The following is a 12775-nucleotide window of genomic DNA, read 5'->3' as shown; positions in this document are numbered from 1 at the left end:
AAATGAGTGAATGCTGGCTACAGTTCCAAGCTTCAGCAGAAATTCAGTTTGCAACAGGTGAGCATGCTCAAGACGAGGAAGATTTCCACTCACTGCTTAGGGATACTGCCAGAATTCATCAAAACCCTGCACATTTTCCAGACATACCTGTAGCCCAGCATTTCTGCCTGGTTCAGGGAAGCTGTGGCTGCCCCATCCCTGGAGGTGTTCAAGGCCAGACTGGATGGGGACTTGAGCTGCCAGGTCGAGTGGGAGGTGTCCCTGCCCATGGCAGGGGGGTTGGAACTGGATGATCTTTAAGGTCCCTTCCAACCTAAACCATTCTACGATTCTATGATTCAATAAAACACACAGAGCTGGTGCGTGTCATTAAACATCCCACAACACTGGGCTGGCACCTCCTCCCCTGCTCTGCTTCCGAAGCGCGATGCGAGTGCAACCATCCCGAGAGATGCAGCCTGCGCTAAACCATCAACGTACAACATGATGCAAGCGTGGGGTTGACGTGCTCCTCGCAGCAGGCTGCTCTGCACCAGGTCTTCATCCTGCTGCTAACCACGTGCAGACAAAGAACGTAGTTTACATCAAAAAGCAGGTCCCGCAAGGCAAAAGTCTCACCTTATCCAGCTACTGGATACGAAAACCTGCTGGGCCTGGCCTCTAGTAGGATTTTTCAGTACAACACCATGGATTAGTTATTCCTTAGTAAACACACACCTTTTTGGCAGCTAAGATAAAGCCCGTAACTTCCTGCAGTAGACACAGGCTTCAAAAGGACTTGCTCTATTACAATAAATATTGAAAATGTACTGGGCACAACATAACTTAATAGGATAGTAGAGCCCCTACGCTGAACAATGGCCCAACTGTACCAGACTGGAGAGAGGTCGAAGCCAGGGCTGTAACTCTGCCATAGTAAATTAAAACCAGTTACATATTAGTCATGGTGAACCAAGTCCAGCCTCACAGCAGGTACAGTCAAAGATCCTAATAAAAGCCCAGCCAGTCAAGGTTTGATAATGACTTAAAGTTACGTTACCTTCACATCTCATTCGTTAAAATGAAAGGATGCCTTTACGCTAATGTGCTGTGCATCTGTAATTCTTCATTTTTTTGTCAGGAAACTCCTTCCACCTGCAGGTCATTTCAGCTCTTGGGAATACCCATTCCAAACTGCAATGCTTCAGACAGGCTGTAAGTCTCTGTAGTGCTTCACCTGCTTTCTCTGTGACTTTGTTAAAGCCAAAAAAACCACAGTGAATAACAGAATCATAGAATGGGTCGGGTTGGAAGGGATCTTTAAGATCTTTCAGTTCCAACCCCCTGCCATGGGCAGGGACACCTTCAACTGGATCTGGTTGCCCAAAGCCTCATCCAGCCTTGTCTTGAACACCTCCAGGGATGGGGCAGCTACAACTTCTCTGGGCAACGCGTGCCAGTGCCTCACCACCATCACCCTTACAGGAAAACATTTCTTCCTAATGTCTAATCTAAATCTCCACCCTTTCAGCTTAAACTCATCCCCTCCTCATTCTATCCCTGCACTCCCTGATAAAGAGCTCTTCCCCAACTTTCCTTTAAGTATCGTAAGGCTGCAATAAGATCTCCCAAGAACGACTATGGTCTCAGATTATTTCTGCAAAAACACCACTCAAATGCCACCATCTGACCAAGGTGAAGATTATTGTTAACCACATGCATCAACACATTGAATTTCAGTAAATGACATGCCATCCAAACGAGCTGGATGCTAACCAGGGTAAAGCAACAGAGCTTTTAAGGTTTCTGTGTGTTAACCTGCACATCCCACAGTCCCCGTAACAGCACTATCCATTGGCCCTCTCTGCACACCTTGGAGAGAGTGGTTGTTACCAGGCCTTCAGGTCTCCTCAGAGTGAGCCCATAGCGCTATCCCAGCTTCTTTGCTACATACCTACCCATCTACTCACCCACGCCTACCACCTCTCTCACTTGCCAGTCTAATTGCCTGCCCACTCACATTTTCTCTTACTCACTAACCCACCCATTTACACGTTTTTCATTCAACTCCCCATTCAGCTACACAACTTGATCCTCAAACACCTCCAATCCACTCACGAATAGTAATTTTACCTCCTGTGATGTGCCCTTCCTCATCTCTCGGCATCTCAGCTCTGAATCTCAGCTCATCATTTCAGCTCTGAATTGAGCTTCCCAGTGGCGTCACGGAAGACAGCTTAGTGCCCCAAGGTCCATGAGGCTCCGTAAGGGTCAAGCTCTCTGCGCTACACTGATCCTAACCCACTCCTGAACGAGTCCAACGCTTTCTTCCAACACAACACAGACGGATGGTGGAGATGATGATTGTGCAGTGCTGGCAGCTGCCTTTGTGCCTCCAGTGGACATGCAACGCATACCCTTGCTCCCAATCTACAAAACCCTTTCTTTGGAGGCTTGCAACATAACCCCTTCATCCTTTGGAGCACTCTGAAAGGAAAAACATTAGTAATGCTTCAGAGACCAGCGGAGGTGTGGGGTAGAGGTGCTGGATCATGACCAGCTCCAAAAGGACTGGCTGAGGCCAGCATGGCCATGCACCAACTCACACTGACTGGCCTGTCTCTCATGGGGTGACAGCAAAAACAAGGCCTGTTTGTCCTCTTTATGGCCACAGAGTATTTGTTTTGGGGGAATATTGACCTAGCTCTCTGCGGTCAAGACAAGGGAAAACTCTGGAGACAACCCTGTTTGGGCGCCTGAGGCTACCAAGCCCTGAAGAACAAACAACAAACAAACAACCCCTGAATCCTACCAAAACAAATGAAGCTATAAAAAGGAACAAAAGTTATGAAGTGAAGGAGCCTGGAGAAAAAGAGAGGATAATGGAAAGCTGGGAATTAAAAAATAAGACTCAGATAACTACATTACAACTTCCACTATCTCTGTCACTAATGGAAAACTGTAATTTTTTCGTTTTCCCTGTAATGCCCTCTACAGATTTGCCTGCACACATCGCTTCCCTGCAGTTTCATAGAATCACAGAATCATAGAATAACCAGGTTGGAAGAGACCCACCGGATCATCGAGTCCAACCATTCTGGCATAACTCCTCCATATAAAAACATTTTAATTTCTTAGCAAAATTGGTCTTTTCAGGTAATTTTCAACAATTTTCAAGTGATACTAGAACAGGCCACTCTTGTACTGGAATAAAATATGCATCTGAAAAATTATAGTATTAGCAGTTCTGTTTAAACCTATCTTCAATCAGTGTAATTTTCCCAAATCATGAAAAACTGAACATGCAGCACTTAAGGTAAGTGATGCATCTAATATTCAAAAGCATGTAATACTATTCCGCTCATCTTTACAGGCTGTTAATACCACAGAGAGAAGAATTATTGAAAGATGAGAATGTAGACTTGAAATAATACGGTGAAACAAAGAAATGGAAAAACTTAGGCCAAGTATCAGGCAAAAAAAAAAAAAATCTCGTCATCAAACTTTGTGGAAAAGATTCCAGAAGATCGAAGTGGAAGGCCAAGTTCTTAGAATATTTCTAGCCATAAACCACAGAAAGAAAAAAAAGAAAACGTAGCAGAAAACATGCACTGGCAAGGCAACGGTCTGCATGATCTAATGCACTTTCCATCTCCCAACATCTATGATTCTGTGATTCCACAGGAGTGCTTAGCAGAGGGCTGGCAAACTTTCACAGCAACTCAATCATCTGATTATTGGTTGATAATCAAAGTGTTCAGTTAAAAGGAGGTCCTCGTAGCTGGATGCCACCCTCTTCAACGCCGTGCATTATGCTGCCACTAGAGTTTGATGTGAATGGCAGGCGTGCAGTAATTACAGAGTAGCGGGTAGCTCTCCTAAATAGGCAAACCAGAACTTGAGTAATTAAAGAGACAATCATCATCTTCCTTGCAAAATGCCCGGGGTCAACTTTTGACAGCAGATTTGATAATACAGAGTTCAACTTTGTCAACATTTATGCATGCAGATAACTTGACTCATACAGGCAAGTAAGCATTGGTGTGGTTGGATCTATACTACATGCCATTTTCAACTATTTACTCTTGATTTGTGTGCTGAGAAAATCCTCCCTTAGGGTAAAATACCAGATTGTTTCTCAGATCACAAGCTTTGTTTGCTATTTTCAAGTTATTAGGTATGCATACATGCAGGAAGAAGAAAGCGCAAAAGCACATATGGCATGTGCACACCTTTTACATTTAAAGCTTGTGTATGAGAGAAACAGATGATAATAATAAGTCTAAGAATCAGGATGATTAAGAGAAAAATGCAAAAGTGAAAAAACTCCAAAGTCAAATGGTGGAAAAAAAGGGTGTTTAAAAGACAGTTCTTCAGAACACGAAGAACTGTGCTGCACCTGCTGGAAGCCCACTGTCTGAACCACCACTGCCCTGGAATCTTCATTGGAGAGCTGGGTTCGGGGGTCTTTTGCTGTTTTTCTCCTGGCAAGCAGAAATTCTACCCCAACTCTGATTAAAATGGGATGCGAACTGTGGGATTACAGCCGCAGGCAAATTGTGTCAGAAGTGTAAAAGGAAGAACAATGTGTGATGCTGTTGGAAAAAAATGCTGACTTGATAAATGCCGTGAGCCTATCAGACTCTACGAATGTTATTTCTATACTGTTTCCTTACCCTGATTACTAGAAATTTTAGTAAGGGACCCCTCTTTGCCACCGTACAATGTTATTAACATTACTCTTAAGTACTTAGGGTCTGAACAGAAAATGGAAATTCAAAAGGAGTACGTTAAGTGCTCAGTGTACATGGATACTTAAATGAATAATAGACACTCAAGATCTAGATGCCAATGGAAACCAGGTAAGATTAAAAACCAAGAGACTGCTTGTCATGTAGGACAAGGTTAACTTAGTTCTAGCTTGAGTTCCAACATGATTAAGAGACAAGGGAGGTGCAGTTTCCTGAACAGGTTGAACTGGACTTCATGCTGGTATCACTGAAAGGGACAGTCCCACCTCCTCCTTTGCTCCTGGTCATGGGTTCATGTTACTTCCCTGTCAGCACTACCATCCGTGCAGCAATGGATCAGTTGCATCAGTTCTAATTTTGAAAAGAAAGAAAAGAAAAAGAAAGGGAGGAAACACATCTAGTTTTCAACCGGATCAGTAAATTCAGCTGGCTCACCCCAAGGCCACATGGTCATCAGTGATGACCACAGAAGATGCTAATCTGGAAACTGCACATCAGACCCACAGAGCAGTTCAATTCATTAGTGTGACTCTCTGGTCACACTAAAACAACATTAACTGCAAGACAACATGTAACAAACATGGTAATCCAAAAATGTCCACACAAGTCACCTTTGAATATTAACCCAATGGCAAGAGCTCACCTGGGAAGCTGGGCGTGTTTCCCTCTGCAGTTCCCACCTCCATGAAGTCCTCAAACCAGCAGACTTCAAGCAGACATTGGGCTGAGGCTGCTTTCTGCCCTCCCACTGGAGCTGGGCCAGTGCAGAGAGGAATTCAAAAGTCACAAAACCATAAAGAGAAAGCACTGGAGGGTAAGTTATGACTCCACAAGAAGAGACTCCCAGGAGAAGGGGCAGAGCCCAGTATTCTGGTCCCTCCTCCAGAAATTGCTCATGTCTACTGCACTGAAGAAGAGATGAAATGTATACACGGCTCCTTTTATACTAAACCTTGAAAAACACATCCTGTGAGCTACGTAAACACTCTTAAGAGACACTGAGAGCTCCTAACAGGAGTACAGCATATACCTACCCGTATTCTTGGAAATACGTTTATTTTCGGTGGATAAAAGTAAAACCAAAGAGCAAAGGTGAAATCTTCAGAGTTCTGACTCACTTCTGCCAATCTCACGTTCTGGCAATAAGACTGCCTATACACTCCCACAGAAGCCTGTAATAACAGGTCATATGGGGAATTTTAGTAGCCACTTGGGTCCTTCACGTTACAGTTCAGGTGCCCTAACTTTGATTAGAAATTAAACTACCTCCAATTTTCTATTTACTGCACTTGTAATCCTGTAAAGTCACAACACGGCACGGCAGCACTGCCCAGTTTGCCAGCAGGCAAATGGGAAATGGATACCAGAGATCATCACACACAACTCCCTGAAAATGCACCGATAAAAGTGGCTCCTATTCATGCCTCACAATGCTGGAAAACATGCGTTTTTGTTTGGCTCAATGCATTTTTATTTTAAATGCTGGTTTTACCACCCTAGCAGAGCAATGGAAGAGGAAGCGCTCCTCTTTTCCAGGTCCAATTTTGAGCTCCCCATCACGTTTGCAAACTTCAGCTGCGAATTCTGCATTCGAATAGCTGGGGGCCATGAAGAACTCAACTCAAAAAATTTCCAAAACAAACGACAAGAAAAAGCCAACAAATTCTCTATACCTTGCCTGTGAAGCTCAGCATGGGAATCCCTCAGAGATCAGCACAAAGGAAGGTTTTATCAAGACACTGCACAGACCTAAACCATCAAGCATCGTGCTGGTTTTAGTCAAGACACCAAGCCACGCACCTGTGCATCTAATTTCAGATTGGCTTAGCGTTTTCCTTACCTGCAATTTATGGCTTGTGTTTAAAACGCTACCGTTTATGAAAAAGGCTTGGACTTTCTGTTGGTTTTCTGCTTGTTTGCTTGGTTTTTTTACAAAATCAAGTTCTTCACTTACATGACAAGCAGTTTTCTGCCTCAGAAAGAAGGTGCTGTTAGACCTGCCTCCATGTGCTGCTTTTTTTTGCCAAGATAATCACAAAAAACATGGGAAAATGTAGTCTCTACATCATGTATTTTTGATTCTCGTTATCATATAAGGTGACATTTTGAAGGTTGCCTTGAGCAGCCTGGTCTGGTGGGAGGTGTCCCTGCCCATGGCAAGGGAGTTGGAACTAGATGGTCTTTAAGATTACTTCCAACCCAAACTATTCTATGATTCTATGATTTTAAAAACTGCATGGAAGCAGAGATACTACAAACATACCCGTTAAAGAAAACAACCCATCACATTTCAAAATACAAATGTTTTAATTATTCTGGGTGTGAACACACCCGTCCACTGCACCAGTGATACCAGCCTGCTCCCCCAAACAGGTGATTTTTAAAAGCAGCAATTTTCCTGTCCCATAGGTGGGTACGCAACAATGACCTTAAGATTCAAGATTCCTTCTCCTCAATCAAGGCCTGCTTGTAATTTCTTAATAAATGAAATGGCTCCAGTGTGAGGCTGGGGGAATCTGATCCACCGCTTCAACACAGGTTTAACAGTTAACAATTTAGGGCTATAAAAACTTGCAACTTCCTTTCTTTTTATCTGAAATGATAAGGAAACAATGATCTATTTTGGTTTTTGTTGCCTTTTTTTTTTTTTGGTAAATAATGTCCCTCCTGAGAACATTTTGATAAGCTTACAGTTAAATAAATGATTTTCAGAAGATAGGCAGCTAATTCACAAAAATACTTGGCAAAAATCTATCTTCAAATATCTATTTCATATAACATTCTCCTGTATTTGTTTAATTCAAGTGAAGTATTTTCCCCCGCCCTTTCCTTTTCATAGGCTTTTCACACCCACATAACAACCAAATGACTCTTCCCTGACCCTAACTCCCACGCCTTTTGGTACAAGTGCTCACTAGCAAGTCTCCTCGTGCTTGAGCTCTTCTCCCAAGATCCAAAGGAGGCACTTAAGGAAATACAATACAATGATAAACCTTCCTTTATTTTTTTTTGACTGTTGGGTTTGTCTGCAGTTCCGTAGGGATGTGTGGTGGACAACTGCCCTCTCGGTTGCTGTTTTGGAAAAGAGGAGAAAAATATCTGCGAGCACCTCACTACAACTGCAAACCACAGAATCATGGAATGGTTTGGGTTGGAAAGCACCTTAAAGAAAACCCAATTTCCATGCCCTCTGCCACGGGCAGGGACACCTCACACTGGATCAGGTTGCTCAAAGCCTCATCCAACCTGGTCTTGAACACCTCAAGGGATGGGGCATCCATGACTTCTCTGGGCAACCTGGGCCAGGGCCTCACCACCCTCACAAGAAAAAAATTCTTCCTAATGTCACCTATATCTCTCCTCTTTCAGATTAAAACCATTCCCCCTCATTCTATCCCTGTGCTCCCTGATAAAGAGCCCCTCCCCAGCTTTCCTACATCCCTCTTTAAGCACTGGAAGCTGCTCTAAGGTCTCCCTGGAGCTTCTCTTGTCCAGGCTAAACGATCCCAACTCTCTCAGCTTGTCCTCATATGGGAGGTGCTCCAGCCCTCAGATCATCTTTGTGGCCTCCTCTGGTCTCATTCTAACAGATCCATGTCCTTCCTGTGCTGGAGATTCCACAATTGAATACGGCACTCAAGAGGATTTAGGAATGCAAGGTGTCCTGGTGCCACCCACCCAGTGAAGAACAGCAGCAGTAAATTCTTTCATGGTGGACAGTTAGGACACAGCAACTGCAATTGCTATGGTTGGTGTCTGGAGGGAACCCACTGCAGAGCGCAATAAATTCAATCCCTTCTATTCCGCTTTCCCCATCTTCCAATAATCTGTGTATTCAAAATAACGTTCTGGAAATCCAAGAGCTACGGTATCACCTACTAGCATCTAAAAGGAAAACAGGAATAATGCTGGTAAAGCACAGAAGGGAAAGTTATTAACACCACCCTCATTTTATCAACAACTAAGAATAAATCACGACTTGCTCAAGAATCCCCCTCTCCAAAAAATCCCTCCCAAACCAGTGGCAGAGCTGACAGCAGATTCAGGGAGCATGACTTCCAGACCTAACTCTGTCAGCCAACATGATTTCTTCAAGCCAAGAGGGATTTTTTGAGAAACCACTAATTGATATCTTTTTTCCTTGGGATTGACAGAGCCACTTAGAAACAACATCGTTTCTACTCTAGGCGTATTTTAGGAAAAGTATCATTAAATTCCAGGGACGGACATCTGATTTTCATGTGAAATTCAAGAAGACTGAAGCTTTGTTCATTCAGGGAAGTGTAACAAGAATTACAGCATAGCCATGACTCCAGGATGATAGGATCCCAAAGCCTGCGGGCTGTCCCATCCTCTTTGCTTAGTACCAACATTAGAGAGGGTTGTAGGTTAAAGGCAACAGCAATTTCAAACTGGTTTTGTTGAACTGATGGACCAAGCTGCCTCCCTTATTAACAGATTGCATCAGGCCAGCCAGCATTTTCTGTAAAAGCTGCTCCAGTGAGAAAATGAACAGATCTTGCCACGTTCAAAAAACTGTTAAAGAGCTTGCTTTCAATTACATTTAGCAAGATACCACCTTAACACTGATAATGAGAAGAACAAAAACTTACCAATGCATCACCAGGAGAAGCATCAGAAATAAAGTTCAGGTGTTACTCAGGAGTAAGCATCTTGGCTCCTTCCTGGCACAAAATAAATCCCAGAGGCAGCAGGTACTAGAACCGTCTCTCCTTTGCTAGTCAAACCCCTACACTCGCAGGCGTCTTCTGAAACTGCCACCAACAAAAGAAACCACAGTAAGCCTGCTTCCCTAATGCTTCATAACTGAGTCAGTAGGTCAACAATTCCTTGGGTTTAGAAGCCAGATCAATTCACTTCAACACCCCTTTCTTTTTTTTTTTCCTGATGGAGAAGCCAACTGTCTCCTGCCAGTGGCAGCCCATCTGCTTCCAGAGCAGAACCAAATCGCTCCAAACCACCACCTCCTTTTGGCGCAGACATCTATCCTGACGCAACTCCATTTTGTCTCTCACGTCTGGGAAAAACCACGAGAAAATACTTACGATTGAAAGAGAGTCAGGAAACTGCTCCTTGTGCACCTTGCACGCTGCTGCCGCCTCTCAGCCCACGCTCCCGTTTCCCACATCCCCGAGATGGAGAGGCACGAAGAAGAGCACTTCACGTAATACCAGACCTATCCCCAGGCTGCCTCGTTCCATGCAAGCACAGAATATCCTGCGTGTGCATTTCAGGCGCGCTGCTCGAACAAAGAAAGCTCTGAAGCTGCTATCCCTCTTCCCAATCCATGACTCAAAACGTCTGGTTGAAAATTGGTTTCGTAATAACCCTTTAGTACCACCTACTCATCACAGAGCGATTCTTGCAGCAAATGCACAGGAAATCACCACTGAGTGCCAATGGAGCTGCTATTCCAAGAACTAGCTCTTTCGGTTATTCCTTCATCATTTGGAAACTGCGATGCTTTTACTTTCCCTATCGCATTGGATATAAGTTTTTTTTTAAGAAGAGCTCTTAACCATGATCCTGTAAAATGCTTTGTTGATAAATCACCAGCTGAAAACTTGCCCACTGTAAAAAATAAAAAGGAAGAATTTCACAATACTCATTCCAGAAAATACAGTAACCCCTTTCTGGAAATAACTCACTGGACAAAAATCAAAAGGGCAGAATTAATTTTTAGAGACAGTTTGCATCCTGCAGAGCACACAAAGACGGTGTAGGCAGCCACGTGCCTTTCTGACCACCAACAGCAGACCCCTGACTCACCCAACCACAAGATGAGTCGCTATGAATGATTTCCTCTTCTTCCACGCTCCCCCGGGCTGCTCTGCGCCACTGGCATATCCTGAGCCTAATCCTGACTTTGATGGGAATTCCAAAACTCATCTAGTAAGGCTGTGGCCACCAGCTAACGGTGCAGCCATCTGCTCGCTCCAGCTTTGAGTCACCTGTCAGCAATACAAAAGGAAATTACTCAGCAGTGAGCACGTGGAAGCCCGCGGCTCCGGTCTCCCGCGTCCCCCTTACAGGAATGCAAAATTCTGGAGCACTCAGATCACCCCGAAGGAAAAGCGTTATGTTCTGTAGCACTAACATTCAAAAAGAGGGGCAAAAAATAAGGGACACGACCACAGGCAGAGAGCATTTCGGCTGGGTTTCAATGCCAGCATCACGGAAGCTGCCATGGAAAGGGGGGACAAAAAAGAAAAAAAAAGACATTTCACAAACACTAGACCTTCACTGTGCGTGACAAGAAAAATAATTAAAACAACTGAGAGAACTAATCTGTGGCTGCTTAGGAAGTTAACTCTTCGAAGGAAGTGATTAAGACAACAAAGGCAAAGTGTTATGTTTATCAAACAAATGAACTTAACACAGTGGAGTGCTAACTCATGGAAGCGAGGACCGAGTCCTGCCACTGCCCTCCTGCAGACACAGGTTCACACGCAGCTGGGATCTCATTATTAAGCAGTTATTCCTTCAAAGAAATACATCTTTTAAAAAACATGAAGCACTGCTTTGCCAAAACGCTATCAGAAAGGCAGCCACAACGCCCTGTGCCTCTTCGTGAAATTCCCTTTATTTAACCGCCACTCAAGACAAAACTCACAAGGATTTTCCCGACAAGACCTGATTAACCACTGCAATATTGACAAATTCAGACCAGCAACAGTCAGTTTTTTGTTTTCATCACCAATTACGCAGCTCATGAATCCAGCCCTCCGAAACAAGACTCCCAACTTCTCCCAAAATAGCAGGCGAACAGAAGCCAGTCAGTACATACGACATTTCGAATCTTCAGGAATTTCACAAAAATTAATTAATACTAAAGATCTAATTGTCTAACCTGCTTCTGCATGCAGCCAGAGCCAGACCTGGTGCCTCTACAGTGGGGGAGGGAGGCACTTCTTGTTCCTGTTTCAGACTTGACTTTTTTCCTGAGCAGGAGATGATCTAATTATTCAACGTGTCAGTATATTGCTTCACCCGTTCTCGTGTGTCTCCTTACATTAACATATTTTAACAAATCAGCTCATTAGGAAGGAGGCAAAGAACAAAACGGCAAGTTGTCCTTAAAAATCAATCACAAAGGCAGGAGTCTTTCCATGTTTTGTCGTGTACCTATCCGAAACTCCACCAGAGCACACGACCAACGATGCTGAATGCAAACTGGCAACAAAGCTCCCCAAACCCAACCCTCGCACTGCTGGGAGGTAAGCGTACCTGTTCAAGACACAAGCCTGATTGGTGAGCTCTGCGAAGGAAGAATTCTGGGTCCTGCTCGATTAGGAAGGAAAAGCAACTCCCAAATGACAGTCCCTTTATTGTTCCTAAATGTGCTGATGCTCAGCTGCAGGCACCATCGGTGAGAGGAGGCTGATGGATCTCATGTATAATAATTGGGCATGGGTGATGAAAGCGAGGGATCAAATCACGTAAGGCTGCTACAGATCGACCTAAAATGGATCTGAAAAACCCTGAAATCCAAATATAACGTGTACAGCACCTGCATTTGCATACTTAGGATGCTGGCCGAAGTTTCCGAGCCTTTTTATCAAATGCCTTTCTTACAGCAAAGAGCTAATTCAACACCCAGCCCTTTCAGCGGATAAGGATTTGAGAGATGTTCTTGTGTTTTAAGCCTTATGTGGCATTAAAACAACAGGTTTGCTCATGAATCGGCTTGAGCAGGGTCCCTGCGGCATGTATTAAACCCATCAATTCCTGGGAAACATTTCTCCAGCAAGTTTTGTGTATAATAGCAGGTTCTATCTATAAACCTGTTTACGACTATTTCTAAAGAGGAGCTCGCTCTGAAACAGCTCCTTTCTTGTGATCGAACATGCTGGATTAGTTCCCAGTTAAGGCTTATATAAGGCCTTCAAGGAAGTAGAAACTTATTTTGTACGAAATCAAGCCAGTATAGTAGTAGGTGCAACAGAATTATCCTGTTACACATTAAGTTTCACAACTTTATGGCTGCGTTGCAGCCATAAAATCAAATGCCGCATCCCACTAGT

At 43.9% G+C, this 12775-nt stretch overlaps 1 long non-coding RNA gene across 1 annotated transcript in view; it reads right to left on the bottom strand.

The window, feature by feature from the left end:
• LOC138725755 (uncharacterized) overlaps positions 1-10469 on the bottom strand; it is a 35042-nt gene extending 24573 nt beyond the window's left edge. Inside the window, exon 1 of the long non-coding RNA XR_011338304.1 lies at positions 9797-10469. This is a non-coding gene — a long non-coding RNA (uncharacterized lncRNA). The remainder of the gene's footprint in view (positions 1-9796) is intronic.
• Positions 10470-12775: the final 2306 nt, after the last annotated feature.

Source organism: Phaenicophaeus curvirostris, chromosome 1 (assembly GCF_032191515.1).
Source record: "Phaenicophaeus curvirostris isolate KB17595 chromosome 1, BPBGC_Pcur_1.0, whole genome shotgun sequence".
In the NCBI taxonomy this organism is placed as follows: domain Eukaryota; kingdom Metazoa; phylum Chordata; class Aves; order Cuculiformes; family Cuculidae; genus Phaenicophaeus; species Phaenicophaeus curvirostris.
The sequence above is the reverse complement of the archived record's forward strand: the minus strand, read 5'-3'. Positions and strand labels throughout refer to the sequence as shown.